The sequence below is a fragment of the Oncorhynchus keta genome, chromosome 20, assembly GCF_023373465.1.
Source record: "Oncorhynchus keta strain PuntledgeMale-10-30-2019 chromosome 20, Oket_V2, whole genome shotgun sequence".
In the NCBI taxonomy this organism is placed as follows: domain Eukaryota; kingdom Metazoa; phylum Chordata; class Actinopteri; order Salmoniformes; family Salmonidae; genus Oncorhynchus; species Oncorhynchus keta.
This window is the reverse complement of record NC_068440.1, coordinates 34,308,067-34,325,372: the sequence shown is the minus strand read 5'-3', so window position 1 is coordinate 34,325,372 and position 17,306 is coordinate 34,308,067. Positions and strand designations below refer to the sequence as shown.

The 17,306-nt window shown below is 45.5% G+C and overlaps 1 protein-coding gene across 2 annotated transcripts in view; it reads left to right on the top strand.

Moving 5' to 3' along the window:
• LOC118399009 (CUB and sushi domain-containing protein 3-like) overlaps positions 1–17,306 on the top strand; it is a 908,305-nt gene that overhangs the window by 470,375 nt on the left and 420,624 nt on the right. The gene's annotated exons all lie outside the window — the stretch shown is intronic.

The window sequence follows — 17,306 nt, the reverse complement described above, 5'->3', positions numbered from 1 at the left end:
GCCTGCATGTCTGCCTCCCAAATGGCACCCTATTCCTTATTTAATGCACTACTTTTGACTAGAGCTCATAGGGCCCTGGTCAAAAGTGGTGCACTATGTAGGGAATATGGTGACATTTTGGGGAAGCAACCCTTGGCTCCTGGGTCCCAAAATATATGGAGAATATAGATATGGAGCACTCATGGAAATGAAATGTCAGGGTACTTTGTAATTTTCAACTGACAGACATTTTGGGGTCTTGGTTTGGCTGTGAGATTGATTTGAAAGAGAGAATTCTGTATTTAGTCTAATGTTCCTATTAATATAGCAATGCATCAGAGATACGCTGAGGTTTGATCAGTCAGTGTTACCACAGGGGATGATCGGTGTGACAGGCAGACAGGTTATTTGAGGTACCTGTGTGCCTGGTCCTTTTTTTCACACATTGATCAACCAATCCCAGACTACCAGCGTGAGGTCTCTGGACTGGTTAGGACGACCCACATTTGTGGATCCGTAAACTTCCAGCATCTTCCATACCCTTCCTTCTGCCTTCCATGCTCAGGTTGTGTGCTATCCAACAGGTCTTTATTGTCTTTTCTGCATCATACTGGGAGACCAGACAGTCTTCAGCCTCTCTTTCTCTCTCTCTCTCTCTCTCTCTCTCTCTCTCTCTCTCTCTCTCTCTCTCTCTCTCTCTCTTCTCTCTCTCTCTCTCTCTCTCTCTCTCTCTCTCTCTCTCTCTCTCTCTCTCTCTCTCTCTCTCTCTCTCTCTCTCCTCTCTCTCTCTCTCTCTCTCTCTCTCTCTCTCTCTCCTTCCCTCCTCCCCATCATTAATTAAGCATTGACCTCTTGATTGTTTTTCGTGTTACTTGTCTGGCTGTGATGCAAACCTGTACACTGACTGGCCTGATCAATTTCCATAGGATACCCGTGTCTTTGGTGTGTGTCTAATAAGACCCCTGTCTCTGGTGCGTGTCTAATAAGACCCTTGTCTCTGGACTGTCTAATAAGACCCTTGTCTCTGGACTGTCTAATAAGACCCCTGTCTCTGGTGTGTGTCTAATAAGACCCTTGTCTCTGGACTGTCTAATAAGACCCATGTCTGTGGACTGTCTAATAAGACCCCTGTCTCTGGACTGTCTAATAAGACCCTTGTCTCTGGACTGTCTAATAAGACCCCTGTCTCTGGTGTGTGTCTAATAAGACCCTTGTCTCTGGACTGTCTAATAAGACCCCTGTCTCTGGACTGTCTAATAAGACCCATGTCTCTGGACTGTCTAATAAGAACCTTGTCTCTGGACTGCCTAATAAGACCCCTGTCTGTGGACTGTCTAATAAGACCCCTGTCTCCGGTGTGTGTCTAATAAGACCCATGTCTCTGGACTGTCTAATAAGACCCGTCTCTGGTGTGTGTCTAATAAGACCCTTGTCTCTGGACTGTCTAATAAGACCCCTGTCTCTGGTGTGTGTCTAATAAGACCCTTGTCTCTGGACTGTCTAATAAGACCCCTGTTTCTGGTGTGTGTCTAATAAGACCCATGTCTCTGGACTGTCTAATAAGACCCCTGTCTCTGGTGTGTGTCTAATAAGACCCTTGTCTCTGGACTGTCTAATAAGACCCATGTTTCTGGTGTGTGTCTAATAAGACCCATGTCTCTGGACTGTCTAATAAGACCCCTCTCTCTGGTGTGTGTCTAATAAGACCTGTCTAATAAGACCCCTGTCTCTGGTGTGTGTCTAATAAGACCCTTGTCTCTGGACTGTCTAATAAGACCCATGTTTCTGGTGTGTGTCTAATAAGACCCATGTCTCTGGTGTGTGTCTAATAAGACTCCTGTCTCTGGTGTGTGTCTAATAAGACCCTTGTCTCTGGACTGTCTAATAAGACCCATGTTTCTGGTGTGTGTCTAATAAGACCCATGTCTCTGGTGTGTGTCTAATAAGACCCCTGTCTCTGGTGTGTGTCTAATAAGACCCATGTCTCTGGAGTCTGTCTAATAAGACCCCTGTTTCTGCTTTTCTCTTAGTATCCCCATGTCTTTCTCATGCAGCAGTGACTCTTCCTGGGGTGCACACTAAACATCAAATACAGTACAGAACAGTTGTAGACAACACAACACAAATACAATATTACATTAAATAAAAAATAAGAAAGACATTTACTGTTAAGACACCGAGAGACAAAAAAAAATACTTCTTATACACTATTCACATAGATACATTTGATATTTAGGAAAGGTCCTGTTGTGATCTTTAAAAATGTTAGTTAAAGCTAAGCTTGCTGTTTGCCTAAGTAGTACCTGGTGGCAGATCAGTTTGTCCTGTCATGGAAACAGTTGAAGTTAGACATTTACATACACCTTAGCCAAATGCAAGTATGCTTGGCGTCATTGTCCATTTGAAAGACCCACTTGCGACCAAGCTTTAACTTCCTGACTGATGTCTTGAGATGTTGCTTCTTCATGATGCCATCTATTTTGTGAAGTGCACCAGTCCCTCCTGCAGCAAAGCACCCCCACAACATGAGGCTGCCACCCCCGTGCTTCACGGTTGGGATGGTGTTCTTCGGCATGCAAGCCTCCCCCTTTTTCCTCCAAACATAAAAATGGTCATTATGGTCAAACAGTTCTATTTTTGTTTCATCAGACCAGAGGACATTTCTCCATTTGTCCCCATGTGCAGTTACAAATCGTAGTCTGGCTTTTTTATGGCGGTTTTGGAGCAGTGGCTTCTTCCTTGCTGAGTGGACTTTCAGGTTGTGTCGATATAGGACTTGTTTTACTGTGGATATAGATACTTTTGTACCTGTTACCTCCAGGATCTCCACAAGGTCCTTTGCTGTTGTTCTGGGATTGATTTGTACTTTTCGCATCAAAGTATGTTAATCTCTAGGAGACAGAACGTGTCTCCTTCCTGAGCGGTATGACGGCTGCGTGGTCCCATGGTGTTTATACTTGTGTAATATTGTTCGTACTGATAAACGTGGTACCTTCAGGCATTTATAAATTGCTCCCAAGGATGAACCAGACTTGTGGAGGTCTTCCATTTTTTTCTGAGGTCTTGGCTGATTTCTTTTGATTTTCCAATGGTGTCAAGCAAAGAGGCACTGAGTTTGAAGGTAGGCCTTGAAATACATCCACAGGTACACTTCCAATTGACTCAAATTATGTCAATTAGCCTGAGTTTTAATTACTCCAACCTAAGTGTATGTAAACATCCGACTTCAACTATATATTTATGAGGCTTATTTGCTGGGCATAGAGCATATAAAAAATACCTACACGTTTCACTTTAAAACCCACCTGAGTGCCTTGACCTTTCACTTTAAAACCCACCTGAGTGCCTGGACATTTCACTTTAAAACCCACCTGAGTGCCTGGACCTTTCACTTTAAAACCCACCTGAGTGCCTGGACCTTTAACTTTAAAACCCACCTGAGTGCCTGGACGTTTCACTTTAAAACCCACCTGAGTGCCTGGACGTTTCACTTTAAAACCCACCTGAGTGCCTGGACTTTTCACTTTAAAACCCACCTGAGTGCCTGGACTTTTCACTTTAAAACCCACCTGAGTGCCTGGACTTTTCACTTTAAAACCCACCTGAGTGCCTGGACTTTTCACTTTAAAACCCACCTGAGTGCCTGGACTTTTCACTTTAAAACCCACCTGAGTGCCTGGACTTTTCACTTTAAAACCCACCTGAGTGCCTGTATATTTCACTTTAAAACCCACCTGAGTGCCTGGACCTTTCACTTTAAAACCCACCTGAGTGCCTGGACTTTTCACTTTAAAACCCACCTGAGTGCCTGTATATTTCACTTTAAAACCCACCTGAGTGCCTGGACCTTTCACTTTAAAACCCACCTGAGTGCCTGGACTTTTCACTTTAAAACCCACCTGAGTGCCTGTATATTTCACTTTAAAACCCACCTGAGTGCCTGGACCTTTCACTTTAAAACCCACCTGAGTGCCTGGACGTTTCACTTTAAAACCCACCTGAGTGCCTGGACATTTCACTTTAAAACCCACCTGAGTTCCTGGACTTTTCACTTTAAAACCCACCTGAGTGCCTGGACTTTTCACTTTAAAACCCACCTGAGTGCCTGGACTTTTCACTTTAAAACCCACCTGAGTGCCTGGACTTTTCACTTTAAAACCCACCTGAGTGCCTGGACTTTTCACTTTAAAACCCACCTGAGTGCCTGTATATTTCACTTTAAAACCCACCTGAGTGCCTGGACGTTTCACTTTAAAACCCACCTGAGTGCCTGGACGTTTCACTTTAAAACCCACCTGAGTGCCTGGACTTTTCACTTTAAAACCCACCTGAGTGCCTGGACTTTTCACTTTAAAACCCACCTGAGTGCCTGGACTTTTCACTTTAAAACCCACCTGAGTGCCTGGACTTTTCACTTTAAAACCCACCTGAGTGCCTGTATATTTCACTTTAAAACCCACCTGAGTGCCTGGATATTTCACTTTAAAACCCACCTGAGTGCCTGTATATTTCACTTTAAAACCCACCTGAGTGCCTGGATATTTCACTTTAAAACCCACCTGAGTGCCTGTATATTTCACTTTAAAACCCACCTGAGTGCCTGGATATTTCACTTTAAAACCCACCTGAGTGCCTGGATATTTCACTTTAAAACCCACCTGAGTGCCTGGATATTTCACTTTAAAACCCACCTGAGTGTCTGGACGTTTCACTTTAAAACCCACCTGGATTCTTCAAACCATTTCACACTTAGTTGGATTTGATTAATCTTGTTTTTCTAATATAGCAGTCTAAAATGTTTCATACTTAGCGCTGCTGTTGTGTTCCCTCAGAGGGGGATGCAATTAGAGCTTTGTCCAGCTTCGTACAGTAGGTCAAGGGTCAAAATGTATGGAAATGAATTATCCTGAATTCTGAAGGTATTCCCTTGATGCAGCTACAGTATGATGATACTTTGAGGAGTAATCCTGTTCTCTGACTTTTACAGTGTTCTACCTTGATTCAATTTGTGCTGATGATTAATCAGTGACAGATTGGCGTTCGATGGAGAGGTTATGCTAAAACGCTGCAGTCATTGAATCATTTTCAGTGTGAACACTCGATTTGACAGCCTCTCTGTTGGCCAATGAAGCGTGACCAATTTGGCAAGTGCAAACTTTGATAAACCTCCCGTCAAACCAAAGCGTAACAGCTTTATACCAAAACAAGTGAATCACAGGCACTCTTGGTGAATCTTGTTTTTTGTCTCTACAATGTCCTTGTGTTCCACAAATGACTTATCTGCCACCATATCTCAGTACGTTTACATTAGTAAACACTAGAGCCATATGGCCACATGACAAGAAACAGACAGATGGTTAGGCCCATATGCTGATGCATTCTTCAGACTTTTTTCACTACTTTACTCTGATTAGCAGTGTCTTTGAAGCATGGAAGAGGTGGGGACGAGTGTTGATGTGAATAAATATACACAGGCAGTTTATGATATCACAACGTATAACACTGCTGTAACCACTGCCAGTTGGACTTAATTAGAAGGATAATATATTCCCTATTTAGTGCACTACTTTTGACCAGTGTCTAATGAAAATTAATGCACTATATATACACGTGTATCTGGACACCCCTTGAAATTAGTGGATACGGCTATTTCAGCAACACCTGTTGCTGACAGGTGTATAAAATTGACAAACATTGGCAGTTGAATGGCCTTACTGTAGAGCTCAGTGACTTTCAACATAGCACCACCGAGTGCTGAAGTGCACAGTGAGTACAAATCGTCTGTCCTCAGTTGCAACACTCATTACCGAGTTCCAAACTGCCTCTGGAAGCAACGTCAGCATAAGAACTGTTTATTCGAGAGCTTCATGAAATCGGTTTTTCATGGCCGAGCAGCAGCACACAAGCCTAAGATCAAAATGTGCAATGCCAAGTGTCAGCTGAAGTGGTGTAAATCTCGCCACCAAAGGACTCTGGAGCAGTGGGAACAAGTTCTCTGGAATGTTGAATCACGCTTCACCATCTGACAGTCCGACAGATGAATCTGGGTTTGGCGGATGCCAGGAGAACGCTACCTGCCCCAATGCTTACTGTAGTTCCAAATGTAAATTTGGTGGAGGAGGAATAATGGTCTGGGGCTGTTTTTCATGGTTCAGGCTAGGCCCCTTAGTTCCAGTGAAGGGTAATCTTAACTTGACATTCTAGACAATTCTGTGCTTCCAACTTTGTGGCAACAGTTTGGGGAAGGCCCTTTCATGTTTCAGCATGACAATGCCCCCATGCACAAAGCGAGGTCCATACAGAAATGTCTTGTCGAGATCGGTGTTGAAGAACTTGACTGGCCTGTACATAGCCCCGACCTCAACCCCATCGAACACCTTCGCCATGAATTGCCGACAGCGAGCCAGGCCTAATATCCCCAAAATCAGTGCCTGACCTCACTAATGGTCTTGTGGCTGAATGGAAGCAAGTCCCCGAAGCAATGTTCCAACATCCAGTGGAAAGCCTTCCCAGAAGAGTGGCGGCTGTTATAGCAGCAAAGGGGGGGACCAACTCCGTATTAATAATCATGATTTTGGAATGACACGAGCAGGTGTCCACATACTGTTGGTCACGTAGTGTATATAGGAAATAACCTACCATTTGGGACGCATCCAAAGACAGACTGTGGATTAGAGAGACTTCAAATTCAACAATACAGTACATAATATACTTTTAATGTAGTGTAATACTTCAAATATTTGTAAAGTTAAAGTATGAGTTAGAACGTGTCAGGACATCCAGCTATTTCTTTCAAATTATTTCTTTAAAACTGAAAAATATATATTGACTAATAATATCATATAATTATAATCCTGGGCTACTAAAACATCTGTACACGGTGGATCATTGATGTGATTCATGTATAAATATATGTCAATAAAACGGGGCTTCCTAACTGGGGCACCTGAGTGCTAGAGGCATCACTACAGACCCTGGTTTGATGCCAGGCTGCATTACAACCGGCCGTGATTGGGAGTCCCATAGGGACGCATAATTGGCCCAGCATCCGCTGAGGTAGACCGTCATTTGTAAATATGAATTTGATCTTAAAACTGACTTGCCTAGTTAAATAAAAAAATAAAAAAAACTATCCTGTGTAGAGCTTCTGGCTGTAAATGATGTATTACGAGTTTTTCTGTGGACAGTATTGCAAATTACACCTTGAAATAGGCAGGCAATATTCCGCAGCCACTTTCCCTGTGTGTGCGTGTGTGTGAGTGTCTCTCTCTTTTTCTCTCTGTCCGTGTGTGTAGGTGTGTGAGTGTCTCTCTCTTTTTCTCTCTGTCCGTGTGTGTGTGTGTGTGAGTGTCTCTCTCTTTTTCTCTCTGTCCGTGTGTGTGTGAGTGTCTCTCTCTTTTTCTCTCTGAGATGAGATTACTCCTGTGTGTGTGTGTGCGCGTGTGTGTGTGTGTGTGTGTGTGTGTGTGTGTGTGTGTGTGTGTGTGTGTGTGTGTGTGTGTGTGTGTGTGTGTGTGTGTGTGTGTGTGTGTGTGTGTGTGTGTGTGTGTGTGTGTGTGTGTGTGTGTGTGTGTGTTTGTGTGTGCGGAAACATTAGGGGCTGAAACCGGAAGGGAAAGAGGCAGAGTACCTTGGCTCAGGGTTAATGATGTCATTGATCATTCTCAGTGGCGATAGTTTTGTTTGTTCCTCCCGTTCCTCCAAGTCGCCAGTCAGACCAGCTAATCTTTATTCCTCCTGCTGAATTGGCTCATTTTCCCCCAGGAGAAGGTCAGCCTGAATGTCGCTGGACATAAAACACCAACAATAGGAGAGAAAACCAGTGAAATGAGTGAAACGTGGAGGGCGTTTTGTCAACAGTGAAACGTGGAGGGCGTTTTATCAACAGTGAAACGTGGAGGGCGTTTTATCAACAGTGAAACGTGGAGGGCGTTTTATCAACAGTGAAACGTGGAGGGCGTTTTATCAACAGTGAAACGTGGAGGGCGTTTTATCAACAGTGAAACGTGCAGGGCGTTTTATCAACAGTGAAACGTGGAGGGCGTTTTATCAACAGTGAAACGTGGAGGGCGTTTTATCAACAGTGAAACGTGGAGGGCGTTTTATCAACAGTGAAACGTGGAGGGCGTTTTATCAACAGTGAAACGTGGAGGGCGTTTTATCAACAGTGAAACGTGGAGGGCGTTTTATCAACAGTGAAACGTGGAGGGCGTTTTATCAACAGTGAAACGTGGAGGGCGTTTTATCAACAGTTTTTTATCAACAGTGAAACGTGGATCAACAGTGAAACGCGTTTTATCAACAGTGAAACGTCAACAGTGAAACGTGGAGGGCGTTTTATCAACAGTGAAACGTGGAGGGCGTTTTATCAACAGTGAAACGTGGAGGGCGTTTTATCAACAGTGAAACGTGGAGGGCGTTTTATCAACAGTGAAACGTCAACAGGAAACGGGCGTTTTATCAACAGTGAAACGTGGAGAAACGTGGAGGGCGTTTTATCAACAGTGAAACGTGGAGGGCGTTTTATCAACAGTGAAACGTTCAGAGCGTTTATCAACAGTGAAACGTGGAGGGCGTTTTATCAACAGTGAAACGTGGAGGGCGTTTTATCAACAGTGAAACGTGGAGGGCGTTTTATCAACAGTGAAACATGGAGGGCGTTTTATCAACAGTGAAACGTGGAGGGCGTTTTATCAACAGTGAAACGTGGAGGGCGTTTTATCAACAGTGAAACGTGGAGGGTGTTTTATCAACAGTGAAACGTTCAGAGCGTTTTATCAACAGTGAAACGTGCAGGGAGTTTTATCGACATTGAAAGTACAGGCCGTTTTATCAACAGTGAAACGTGCAGGACATTTTATCAACAACTAAGCTAAATATCTTGATGTCTTGAAGTGGCGGCTTATCTCCCCTGGCTTGGCTGCCATCCCTCTCTGGGAGAGCTGAATTTGTGAAAAGTTCACGATTAAAGGAGATAACACAAAGAGGATTTCTGAACTATTCATTAGCTTGGCAAAACAAAAAAATTGTAACAACCCAGCAACTTAAAGACATCCAAAGTCTGATTTTAGAGGCTTCCTTTTGCCTCTCCCGACACATAGGATGACCAATATCCCTCAGTGAGAGATGAACCAGACAATGTAGCCCTACCCCGTCCCCTTCTGTTATTTGTGAAGGTAGTGGATAGAAAGTGACAGAATGTCATTGGCCGAGTAATGAATTGTTTGCTCACCGTCGTGTCCCTTAATCCATTAATTGTATAGATCATTTCTATTTGGCTGCTCAGCATGCTTGCTATAGGGTACGCTGTGCACCCAGCAGAGCTGGCAAAGCCAAGGCCCTTCATTTAGTAAGCAGTAATTGAGCTGTCAGAATGCGGAACACAGGCATGCCTAGATATATGTCACCTAGATAGAATACAGATTCCGTTTCTCTGAGCCCATGATGACACTGGCCACCCCAAAATTCAACAGTCACAAATCCCATTTCAAATAAAATCAAATCATATTATTCACATGCACATATTTAGCAGATGCTATTGGTCACATACACATATTTAGTAGATGCTATTGCGGGTGTAGCGAAATGCTTGTGTTCCTATCTCCAACAGTGCTAGGAAGAATTCACAACAATACACACAAATCTAAAGTAAAATAATTGAGTTAAGAAATATATAAATATTAGGACGAGCAATGTTGGAGTGGCATTGACTAAAATACATTAGAATGGACTACAGTATATACATATGAGATGAGTAAAGCCATATGTAAACATTATTAAAGTGAATAGTGAATAATGAATAGTGGTTAATGTCTATGTACATAGGGCAGCAGCCTCTACGGTGCAGGGTTACGTAACCGGGTGGTAGACGGCTAGTGATGGCTATTTAACAGTCCGATGGCCTTGAGAGAAGCTGTTTTTCAGTCTCTTGGTCCAAGCTTTGATGCACCTGTACTGACCTGTTTTTATTTATTTTCTTTTTTTTTACCTTTATTTAACTAGGCAAGTCAGTTAAGAACAAATTCTTATTTTCAATGACGGCCTAGGAACAGTGGGTTAACTGCCTGTTCAGGGGCAGAACGACAGATTTGTACCTTGTCAGCTCGGGGATTAGAACTTGCAACCTTTCGGTTACTAGCCCAACGCTCTAACCAAAAGGCTACCCTGCCGCCCAGGGTAGCAGGGTGAACAGGCCTTGCCTGGGATGGTTGATGTCCCTAATTATCCTAATTATTATTGGCCTTCCTGTGACATCGGGTGCTATAGGTTTCCTGGGGGGCAGGACACCTATAGGACACCCTGTGATGCGGGCGGTGCAGTTACCGTACCAGGCGGTGATACAGCCCGACAGGATGCTCTCGATTGTGCATCTGTAAAGGTTTGTGAGGTTCTTAGGGGCCAAGCCAAATTTTGGTTGAAGAGAGGCTGTTGCGCCTTCTTTACCACACTGTCTGTGTGGGTGGACCATTTCAGTTCATTGGTGATGTGTACGCTGAGGTTCTTGAAGTTTTTACCTTCTCCACTGCGGCCCGGTTGTTGTGGATACGGGGTGCTCCATCTGCTGTTTCCCAATGTCCACAATCATCTACTTTGTTTTGTTGACGTTGAGTGAGAGGTTGTTTTCCTGGCACCACTCCACCAGGGCCCTCACATAACCTCCATGTAGGCTTTCTCGTTGGTAATCAGGCCTACAACTGTTGTGTCGTCTGCAAACTTGATGACTGAGTTGGAGGTTTGCATGACCATGCAGTCATGGGTGAACAGGGAGTACAGGAGGGAGCTGAACACACACCCTTGTGAAGCCCCTGTGTTGAGGATCAGTGAATTGGAGGCATTGTTTCATACATTCATTACCTGGGGGCGGCCCGTCAGGAGGTCCAGGACCCAGTTGTACAGGGCAGGGTTCAGACCCAGGGCCCAGAGCTTAATGATGAGCTTGGAGAATACTATGGTGTTGAAGGTATAGCTATAGTCAATGAACAACATTCTTGTCCAGATGGGATAGGGCAGTGTGCAGTGCGTTGGCGATTGCATCGTCTGTGGATCTATTGGGTCAGTAAGCAAATTGGAGTGGGTCTAGGTTGTCAGGTAAGGTGTAGGTAATATGATTCTCAACAAGCCTCTCAAAGCACTTCATGATGAAAGTGAGTGATACGGGGCGATAGTAATTTAGTTCAGTGACCTTTGCTTTCTTGGGTACAGGAACAATGGTGGACATCTTGAAGCAAGTGGGAACAACAGACTGGGATAAGGAGAGAATGAATATGTCTGTAAACACTCCAGCCAGCTGGTCTGCGCATGCTCTGAGGACGCGGCTAGGGATGCCATCTGGGCCGGCAACCTTGCTAGGGTTAACACGGTTAAATGTCTTACTCACGTCTGCTACGGAAAATGAGAACCCACATGCCTTGGGAGCTGGCCATTCGGTGGCACTGTGATATCCTCAAAGCTGTCGAAGAAGGTGTTTGGAGCAAGACCTGCATACCCTGCCACATACGTCTCGTGTCTGAGCCAATGAATTGCAACTCCACTTTGTCTCTGTACTGACGTTTTGCCTGTTTTGATTACCTTGCGGAGGAAACAACTACACTGTTTGTATTTTACCATATTCACAGTCACCTTGCCATGGTTAAATGTGGTGGTTCGCGATTTCAGTTTTGCGCGAATGCTGTCATCTATCCACAGTTTCTGATTTGGGTAGGTTTTAATAGTCACAATGGGAACCACAACCGCTATACACATCCTGATGAACTCAATCACTGTTTCAGTGTATACGTCAATGTCATTCTCAGAGGCTACCCGGAACATGTCCCAGTCCGCATGATCAAAACAATCTTCAACCATTGTATTCCAATTCGTCAGACCAGCGTTGAATAGACCTTGGCACGGGTACTTCCTGTTTGAGTTTCTGCCTATAGGAAGGGATGAGCAAAATGGAGTCATGATCTGATTTGCCGAAGGGAGCGCTGGGGGCCTTGTTGGAATCCTGGAAATTGGAGTAGTGGTGGTCGAGTGTTTTTGTGGCGCTAGTACTCCAGTCAATGTGTTGATAGAACTTCTTTAGCGTTTTCCTCAAATTTGCTTTGTTAAAATCCCCAGCGACAATAAATGTGGCCTAAGGACATTTGGTTTCCAGTTTGCACAAAGTCCAGTGTAGTTCCTTGAGGGCCGTCGTGGTATCGGCTTGAGGGGGAATATACACGGCTGTGACTATATAACCAGAAATAATTATCTTGGGAGATAATACTGTCAGCATTTGATTATGAAGTATTTTAGTTTGAATGGACAAAAGGACCTGAGTTTCTGTACGTTATCACAATCACACCATGAGTAGTTAATCATGAAACATACACCCCTGCCTTTCTTCTTTCCGGAGAGTTCTTTATTCCTGTCTACGCACTGTATTGAGAACCCAGCTGGCTGTTTGGAGGGGACAGTATATCCGGAAAGAGCCATGATTCAGTGAAACATAGTATGTTACAGCCCCTGATGTCTCTCTGGAAGGAGCGCCTCGCCCTGAGCTCATCTACTTTATTGTCCGGAGACTAAACATTAGTGAGTAATATACTCGGAAGTGGTGGATGGTGTGCACGCCTCCGGAGTCGGACTAGAAGTCCTGGAGGGTTCGAACAAAGGATCGAATTCTGGAAAGTTGTATTCCTGGTGAGTTACCATTTCCCCGATATCCAAAAGTTCTTTCCGGTTGAATGTAATAACGCAAATAACTTTCTGGGCTAATAAAGTAAGAAACAACAACAACAAAAATGTTGCTTAGGAGCTAGAAGCAGAGCTGCCATGTCTGTCGTCGCCATCTTGCTTCTCTATGTCCATATGTGGTTGTCACGGTGTAAATGTGAGAACAGACCAAGACACCCTAAAGCACGTTGACAGATGGAGACAGGAGGGACTAGCTCGGGAGACTGACTTTGAGGAATTTTTAATACCACTCTTCACTCATCGCTTTTGTGATACTGCTCTTATTGTGTCGACTACAGTAGCAGTGAGAGAGCGAGAGAAAAAGAGAAAGAGAAAGAGAGAGAGAGAGAGAGAGAGAGAGACAGAGAGAAGGAGAGAGAAGGAGAGAGAAAGAGAGAAACAAAATAGACAGGGAGTGAGGGCAGTAAAGGGTTCATGACCTTATTACTATGCTACTTAGACACTGTGCTAGAGTGAGACATACAGGCTTGGACGTGGGGGGTGTGTGAGTGTGTAATCGGGTGTGTAAGCACCAAGTTACCAGACACTGTGTGAGGTCTCTGTCTACTATCAGGCCAGCTGCCTTCACCACTGGGTGCCAGGAGCACTGAGAACAAGACTCCCCGCGGTGGAGACATACACAGACACACAAACAGACACACGCTGAAACAGAGACACACACAAGCATACTGTACACACACATACTCTCTCTCTCTTTATCTCTCACTCTTTCTCTCTCTCTCAATTCAATTCTCTCTCTCGTTCTCTTGCTTTTGATCTCTCTTTCTCTGTCTCTCGCTCTCTCTCTTTATCTCTCTCTCTCTTTCTCTCTCTCTTTCTGTCTCTCTTTCTTTCTTTCTCTTTCTGTCTGTCACACAAACCAACATATACTGACACACATCATGCAGTCCATACACACACACACACACACACACACACACACACACACACACACACACACACACACACACACACACACACACACACACACACACACACACACACACACACACACACACACACACACACACACACACACACACACACACACACACACACAAATACACACAAACTGGCATATGTACACTACCGTTCAAAAGTTTGGGGTCACTTAGAAATGTCCTTGTTTTTGAAAGAAAAGCAAAAAAAATTGTACATTAAAATAACATAAAAATGATCAGAAATACAATTTAGACATTGTTCATGTTGTAAATGACTATTGTATCTGGAAACGGCAGATTCTTTATGGAATATCTACATAGGCGTAGGAAATTTCTAAGTGATCCCAAACTTTTGAACGGTAGTGTACATAGAGAAAGAGACACAAATATAGCCTTCTACAGCACAATACTATCACAGAATAATGCCCCTGATTCCCTCCTCCCTCACTGAACCCATTGTGTACGTCTGTCCCCTCTGTTTATGTCACAGTCCCCCGATCCCCTGTCACACCTCCACCCACCTCTCCTCCTCTCCCTTCCTCTACAAAGTTTTCCGGCACTTTCTTTCTCACCGTGATACCCTGACCTTTAGATGGCCACTATATCACTGACTGGGTATCACCTGCGAGTCTGTTTGTTCCTGCGGCTAAAAGCTGCACAAACTAATTACGGAAGATGCCACTTGAAATCATGCAGAAAATTGCCTAGATCTATATATTCAGGACAGCCCAAGGGTACACAGTGTTAATCACATATTTCTATTTAACCGTTCATTGGAGCTCTGTTTTGACTATCTCTCTCTCATTATCTCTATCTATCTTTATATCTCTCATTCTCTCAGTCTTTATATCTCTCTATCTCTCTCTCATTCTCTCTGTCTGTATATCTCTCTCTCTCAATTCAACTCTATTCAATTAAATTCAATTTGCTTTATTGGCATGACGTAACAATGTACGTATTGCCAAAGATTATTTTGGAAATTTACAATATAAAAAATGAGAATCAAAATTGTCAACGGGACAACAGTAACAACAATAACCAAGTGTTAAAATAACCTTACATTCAACAATAACAATAAGTATACAGTAGAGGACATGTGCAGGTTGGTTGGTCTGTCAGACACTGTCCCTCATCTTATGGCAGGCAGCAATGTAGTGCGCTGCCAACCCACAGCTCTCTGCGTCCTCCCCCAACAGGACGGGTAGCCTATCCTCATCAGAGAGGTCTTTGATGTAGTGGTCTGCCAACCCACAGCTCTCTGCGTCCTCCCCCAACAGGACGGGTAGCCTATCCTCATCAGAGAGGTCTTTGATGTAGTGGTCTGCCAACCCACAGCTCTCTGCGTCCTCCCCCAACAGGACGGGTAGCCTATCCTCATCAGAGAGGTCTTTGATGTAGTGGTCTGCCAACCCACAGCTCTCTGCGTCCTCCCCCAACAGGACGGGTAGCCTATCCTCATCAGAGAGGTCTTTGATGTAGTGGTCTGCCAACCCACAGCTCTCTGCGTCCTCCCCAACAGGACCCTATCCTCATCAGAGGGTCTTTGATGTAGTGGTCTGCCAACCCACAGCTCTCTGAACAGGGTAGCCTATCCTCATCAGAGAGGTCTTTGATGTAGTGGTCTGCCAACCCACAGCTCTCTGCGTCCTCCCCCAACAGGACGGGTAGCCTATCCTCATCAGAGAGGTCTTTGATGTAGTGGTCTGCCAACCCACAGCTCTCTGCGTCCTCCCCCAACAGGACGGGTAGCCTATCCTCATCAGAGAGGTCTTTGATGTAGTGGTCTGCCAACCCACAGCTCTCTGCGTCCTCCCCCAACAGGACGGGTAGCCTATCCTCATCAGAGAGGTCTTTGATGTAGTGCGCTGCCAACCCACAGCTCTCTGCGTCCTCCCCCAACAGGACGGGTAGCCTATCCTCATCAGAGAGGTCTTTGATGTAGTGGTCTGCCAACCCACAGCTCTCTGCGTCCTCCCCCAACAGGACGGGTAGCCGATCCTCATCAGAGAGGTCTTTGATGTAGTGGTCTGCCAACCCACAGCTCTCTGCGTCCTCCCCCAACAGGACGGGTAGCCTATCCTCATCAGAGAGGTCTTTGATGTAGTGGTCTGCCAACCCACAGCTCTCTGCGTCCTCCCCAACAGGACGGGTAGCCTATCCTCATCAGAGAGGTCTTTGATGTAGTGGTCTGGCAACCCACAGCTCTCTGCGTCCTCCCCCAACAGGACGGGTATCCTATCCTCATCAGAGAGGTCTTTGATGTAGTGGTCTGCCAACCCACAGCTCTCTGCGTCCTCCCCCAACAGGACGGGTAGCCTATCCTCATCAGAGAGGTCTTTGATGTAGTGGTCTGCCAACCCACAGCTCTCTGCGTCCTCCCCCAACAGGATGGGTAGCCTATCCTCATCAGAGAGGTCTTTGATGTAGTGGTCTGCCAACCCACAGCTCTCTGCGTCCTCCCCAACAGGACGGGTAGCCTATCCTCATCAGAGAGGTCTTTGATGTAGTGGTCTGCCAACCCACAGCTCTCTGCGTCCTCCCCCAACAGGACGGGTAGCCTATCCTCATCAGAGAGGTCTTTGATGTAGTGGTCTGCCAACCCACAGCTCTCTGCGTCCTCCCCAACAGGACGGGTAGCCTATCCTCATCAGAGAGGTCTTTGATGTAGTGGTCTGCCAACCCACAGCTCTCTGCGTCCTCCCCCAACAGGACGGGTAGCCTATCCTCATCAGAGAGGTCTTTGATGTAGTGGTCTGCCAACCCACAGCTCTCTGCGTCCTCCCCCAACAGGACGGGTAGCCTATCCTCATCAGAGAGGTCTTTGATGTAGTGGTCTGCCAACCCACAGCTCTCTGCGTCCTCCCCCAACAGGACGGGTAGCCTATCCTCATCAGAGAGGTCTTTGATGTAGTGCTCTGCCAACCCACAGCTCTCTGCGTCCTCCCCCAACAGGACGGGTAGCCTATCCTCATCAGAGAGGTCTTTGAAACCTTGAATAAGAGTTTCACATTTGGGGAAATTACACTCTGTAATTGTTTTATATATTTTACATTTTGTCAGGAAATGCAGCTCCGTCTCAGGTTCTGCTGTGGTGCAGTGGTTGCACAGCGTTTCCTCTATAGGGAGCCAGGTTCTGCTGTGGTGCAGTGGTTGCACAGCGTTTCCTCTATAGGGAGCCAGGTTCTGCTGTGGTACAGTGGTTGCACAGTGTTTCCTCTATAGGGAGCCAGGTTCTGCTGTGGTACAGTGGTTGCACAGCGTTTCCTCTATAGGGAGCCAGGTTCTGCTGTGGTGCAGTGGTTGCACAGCGTTTCCTCTATAGGGAGCCAGGTTCTGCTGTGGTGCAGTGGTTGCACAGCGTTTCCTCTATAGGGAGCCAGGTTCTGCTGTGGTGCAGTGGTTGCACAGCGTTTCCTCTATAGGGAGCCAGGTTCTGCTGTGGTACAGTGGTTGCACAGTGTTTCCTCTATAGGGAGCCAGGTTCTGCTGTGGTACAGTGGTTGCACAGCGTTTCCTCTACAGGAGCCAGGTTTTCCTGTGTCTACCCTTCTCAATGCACGGCTGTGCTCACTGAGCCTGTGCTTTGTCAAGGTTATTCTAAGGTTTTGATCAGTTACCATGGCCAAATATTTTGCCACAGTGTAGGGCCAGAAAGCACCGCAATGTTGCTTTGTGTTTGTGCTTTGTTTG